General features: G+C 43.6%; 1 pseudogene; it reads right to left on the minus strand.

Moving 5' to 3' along the window:
• Positions 1-1988: 1988 nt before the first annotated feature.
• Positions 1989-2108, minus strand: LOC136654951 (5S ribosomal RNA; annotated as a pseudogene).
• Between the last annotated feature and the right edge of the window lie 3446 nt (positions 2109-5554).

The raw sequence follows: 5554 nt of genomic DNA on the forward strand, positions 1-5554 counted from the left end.
CTGACAAGACCCCAATTTGAGCTGTGGCTGCTGTACACAAGCAAAGGGAGGGTGTCAGCTGCACGTAACACATGGTTTGAGTTTTCCTTGGGTCAGAGACTAGATTTGCAGGGGCAATCCTATGGCAATCCTAGATTTGCCATAGTGGTGATCCTATGCAGGCTTCCCTGGAAAAGGCCCCATTAGACTCAATGAAGCCAGTAGCTTTTGGCAGTGATTTCACTTGCTGGAGTTAGAACAATCAGTGGCCTCATTTGCAGCTTGCCACTGAATGGCCCCCCAAATTCAGTCAGTTGAAACAACTTTTCCCTTGTGTTTCCCCAATGTGTATGCACAGGGGCTCAGCCGCGCCAGCCCTTTGTGGTCTCTAGTTGCAAAGCAGCAAGATGCATTGAGGCCTTGCAATGTTCTTCACAGCTCAGCCTGAGAATCCACTGCAGAGGGAAGGAGGAGAGTTCTCTGGCTAGTACATCAAAGGAGGAAAAGATGATGGAGCTGACAATGGAGGTAGCTGAGGGAAAGGAACATCTGCTATAGCCTGTGCTTTGGGTGAAGGCTGTTTACCTGGCAAGTGGGAATTGGGGATGGGGAGATGCCATGCTTCGGTGGCAGCAGAAGCCGGACTGACCAAAGTGACAGTGGTTCTCCCAAGCCACCTTTGGAAGACTGCCTCCCCCACATGATCCTACCCATGGGATCTTTTGAGGAGGCCCTCTTGCACCTCACGGCAGAGCTAAGGCTGGGCAGGGGGTACATTGCCTCAGGTACATGATCTTGAGGGGGTGTCAAGGGAACTTGACACTAGTGGTCAAAATTGTAGAAACCTTGGTTTTCTACATATTTATGAATAATATCATCATGTTATATACCATTTGATAAGTCCTTTAATGCAGAATGCAATGAAACAAACTGCAAATCTGTATTTTATCAAAGGTTATAGCCAAATAACCAAAAAATGAAAACACAACTGCCTTATGTAACAAAAAATATATTTCTCTAACTCCAAACTGACCAATGAGATTGATGGTTCCAAGAGCTAATTAGGTGTTTTTATGATACAGCATGGAACCAATAAGGTATGAGCCAGCTCTCATTTCCATGTTATCATAATACAGTTACCCCTGCTAACTGGGTAAAGAGGCACTTTTTCAAATGGTGCTCCTCTTATATTTAGCACAGGAAGAGTAACTATCCCTCTACACCAGGAGTGCCCAAACCCCGGCCCTGGGGCCACATGTGGCCCTCAAGGCCTCTCAATGCAGCCCTCAGGAAGCCCCCAGTCTCCAATGAGCCTCTGGCCCTCCAAAGATTTGTTGGAGCCCGCACTGGCCTGACACAACTGCTCGTAGCGTGAGGGCGACTGTTTGACCTCTCACATGAGCTGTGGGATGAGGGCTCCCTCCACTTCCTGCTGTTTCATGTCTGTGATGCAGTAGCGGCATTAAAGGAAAGGCCAGCCTTTCTTTGTGCAAGGCCTTTTATAGGCCTTGAGTTATTGCAAGACCTTCATTCATTCACATAAGTTCGTCTTTAATATATTCATTTATGTAAACTTATGTAAATTTATTCAAATTTTAAATGTAAATTAATTCTTTTTTCCCCTGGCCCCCAACACAGTGTCAGAGAGCTGATGTGGCCCTCCTGCCAAAAACTTTGGACACCCCTGCTCTACACCCTAGCACAGTGTCTTTTCTAGTGGCTGTTTCCTAGTGTTCTGCATCTTTTTAGATTGTGAGCCCTTTCAGAGATGTACAATTTCTGGAAATTTTGAAGCTCAGAAAAAAACCTGGTTTTTTCCCATTTTTTTCGGGAAAAAACGGAAATGTTTGGAAAAATTGAAAAAAATGCTACATTAGCACTGTTTTTTTCTTTCCCAGATTGAAAGTCATTCAGTTACTTTGGGAACATAAAAATATGACTATGGACAATTTGACTTGGCATAAAATTATCGTGGTTGGCAACCTTCAGTCTCGAAAGACTATGGTATAAGCCTACAGCACCCAGTATTCCCAGGAGGTCTCCCATCCAAGTACTAACCAGGCCTGACCCTGCTTAGCTTCTGAGATCAGACAAGATCAGGCATGTGCAGGGTAACAGTTGCTGCATAAAATTATCACAACTAGCATATTAAAAGTATAGTGTATCCAAACAATTATTACAAGCATAATTTACTTTTTAAATAATATTTGTTTGTAATTTTAACAAATGGAGCAACAATCTCTGAACTGTTTACTAGTTTATGTGGAATAGACAAAAAACCTCCACAAAACAATTTTTTAAAATCCAGAAGTAACAATTAGTCATATTTCCTCTCCACAGTATTAAATTAAAAAAAACAAACCCATTCTCATAAAAAGAATTGAAGAGGGGGGAAGTGTATAAAAGGGAGTGGGACTAAGTTTCAATGAATGGACATAAAATTTAATCAGAATCATTTTCTGAGCTGTAATTATCAGTTGCAGTCTCTGCTGCTGCAGCTACTCTGTTCTGTCTGTCATTATCACAGTTATTATGGAGTTCTAAAAACTGAAGGTTTGCCTGGATTGAAACAAGTTTCTCTATCCTTACGCATGTCAGTTTATTTCTTGAGTTAGTGTTAGTGTTTCCAAACATAGACCAGATTCTTTCACATGCTGAAGAAGATGGAGGAATCTGAAGAAGGCGAGAAGCAAGAAGAGTCAGAGGCTGTGTTGTGCAAAGACCTTGCACCACGTTGCAGGAGGAATATGTTTGGCAGAATCCCAGATTGCATTCCTAGACCAAATCTCTGAAGAAATTCTGCAACATTTGAAAGTACTTTCCCAACATCAAGTCCTAATGTGATGCTTGTTCTGTAATCCAGTCAAATGCAGTAGCAGTGCTATCATCACTTCTATTTCCACCTTTGAATCTTGGATCCAGCAAATTTGCAGCAGTATGAATTGGATGGTAACAAAATTCTTCCCTTTTTAAAATAAAATCTTCCACTGTACTTTCTTCTATAGTTGTAAGTGGAGATATACTGAGATTTTCAAAAACAGTTGTTTTTATCTTGGTCATTAAATAAGGAATTTCTGACAAAAGTGCACCATCTGATTCAGATGCAGTGATTGCTGCAGGAATTGGTTTTAGAATCTTCAGGGAACTTTGCAGCTGAACCCGGAAGACATCCTGATCAAGAACAGTGTTTCTCACACTCCTGGGTACTTTAAGATCTTCATCTATTACTGTTTCTTGAAGAGCTTCTTTATTTTTTTTAGTAAACTTACAAAGGAGATCACCACTCCAGCCCACTGAGTTTTACTACAGAGCTTCAGTGTCACTATTTTATTTTTTGAATTTTTTTCTACTTGCTTCTTGAAAACTGCAGCTACAACATGCGTACCTTCTACATGTTTTATAACTTCTTTTGCTCGTCTAAAGATCATTTGAAGTGTGTCCAGTTTCATGATATAATTAAGAAGCAAGTTGAGCCCATGAGATGCACATCCTATTGCAGTAATATGTGGATACTTATCCATTATGATCTCCCATGCTGCTTTCATATTGCTGGCATTGTCAGTCAGCAAAGCAAATATTATTAATTATTATTATTTTTGTTGGCATCCTTCAGTCTCGGAAGACTACGGTGTCACGCTCTGAATGGTGGTTCCGGAACAGTGTCCTCTCCAGTGCGCGAAGCCTGGGTAAAGTAGGTATGGAGGATAAGAATAGGCCCTCAGTTTTGGCTGTACTTGTCGTAAGAGGCGACTAAACAGCCACCGGGTAGATGGGACTCGTCAGCCTGGGAAGGCAGCTCATCTGAGAGAAGGAAAACCCTGATCCCAAACCTCCACTGCCTTGTGGCTACATCCAGTTATGGAAAAGGCTTCAGGAGTCAACCTCGAGGCAAAATCCGGAGCCGGAGTCCCTGAGGCAGTTCATGGCTGAACACAGTCACGTTCTGGCAACTCCTGCGACGCCGCTGGAACCAACCGTATTGGCCTCTGCTTTTATTATTATTAACAGTATTTATATACCGCTTTTCAACTAAAAGTTCACAAAGCGGTTTACAGAGAAAAATCAAATAACTAAATGGCTCCCTGTCCCAAAAGGGCTCACAATCTAAAAAGGTGCAAATGAATACCAGCAGACAGCCACTAGAACAGACACTGCTGGGGTGAGGTGGGCCAATTACTCTCCCCCTGCTAAAAAAAAAGGAGTACCCACTTGAAAAAGTGCCTCTTACCCAATTAGCAGGGGTTACTTTACCACTCCCAATTTTCTGTGGGACTTCACATATTTGACAGCTGATATACTCTGCAGTATGTCTATTCTCTCCTGTTTCAATGCTTTTGTAAACAACTGGTTGAGGTGTTCTAACAAAATTTATAATTCCTTCTCCTCTCACATTTGTCCATCCATCTGTAAGTAGTGCAAGACACAGTGCTTCATTAATTTTTCCTTGCACAGATTCCATGACACATTCATATTCCGACTCCAAAAGAGGCTTACTCAAAGAATGTCTGTTGGGCAAAAGGTATAATGGGAGGGGGAAAATTTTGAGGGGGAAAAAGGCAAAAAAATCCATTGGCTGCTCCGAGCAGCATGCAGCCACTCCAAGAGCACCGCAACCAAGAAGTAATTGGCAGTGACGTCATCATGTCACCACAATTACGTATTTTGGAGTGTAAAAAGTTTTTGTGCCCCAAGTGCCGGATGCCTTAGCTATGCCACTGCTTACACATCCCGTGAGTGTTGGAGTACAGTAGGAGGGGACAAATCATAGGCCCTTCTCAGTGGTGGCCCCATTCCTGTGGAGCTCCCTCCTATGGGAGGTTCACTGTGCTCCCTTCATGCAGAGAAGAGACTGGGCTAGGGAGAAGGCTAGGGAGAAGGCTAGGAAGGAGGCAGTATTGACGGAAGCAGCACCACTGATATCCTATCCTCCTTGGTGACCTCAATCCAGCTTCCTGGGACCACTCAGGCTTGCACTAGCTATATTGCTGGCACGGGTCCATGTAGACCCAGTAGGACAGCAAGAGTTTACCCCAGGGCAAGGCAGTTAATGTTCCCTTACCTTGAGGAGGCCTTTGCAGCCTGAAACTCTCCTACAAGATGCAGCGTGAGCAAATTGGAACAGCTGCATTACCATTTTATCTGGTGTGCTCCCTGGGGCATTTGGTGGGCCGCTGTGAGATACAGGAAGCTAGACTAGATGGGCCTATGGCATGATCCAGTGGGGCTGTTCTTATGTTCTTATGTGGGGAGTTAGGTAGAATTGAGCTCTTTGGTGTATACCTTCTTGCCACCTCCTCCAAACTGTCACCTGCTTCTTGTCCAGCTCTGTCCTCTTCTCACACAATAGCACACAGGAGGATAATGGGGAGGGCTTGTCTCTCTCGTCTGTTACAAATTTGACCACTCAGGACACAATCCTAACCTCTTATGTCAATGCTTTCCAGCACTGACATAAGGGCAATGCAGCTCTGAGGTAATGGAACAAACATTCCCTTGTTGTGAGGAGGCCTCCATGAGTGACACCCAACTGCAGGATGCAGCACACATCCCATTGGCACAGCTATGCCAATGCTGG

The sequence above is a fragment of the Tiliqua scincoides genome, chromosome 5 (genome assembly GCF_035046505.1).
Source record: "Tiliqua scincoides isolate rTilSci1 chromosome 5, rTilSci1.hap2, whole genome shotgun sequence".
Taxonomy (NCBI): domain Eukaryota; kingdom Metazoa; phylum Chordata; class Lepidosauria; order Squamata; family Scincidae; genus Tiliqua; species Tiliqua scincoides.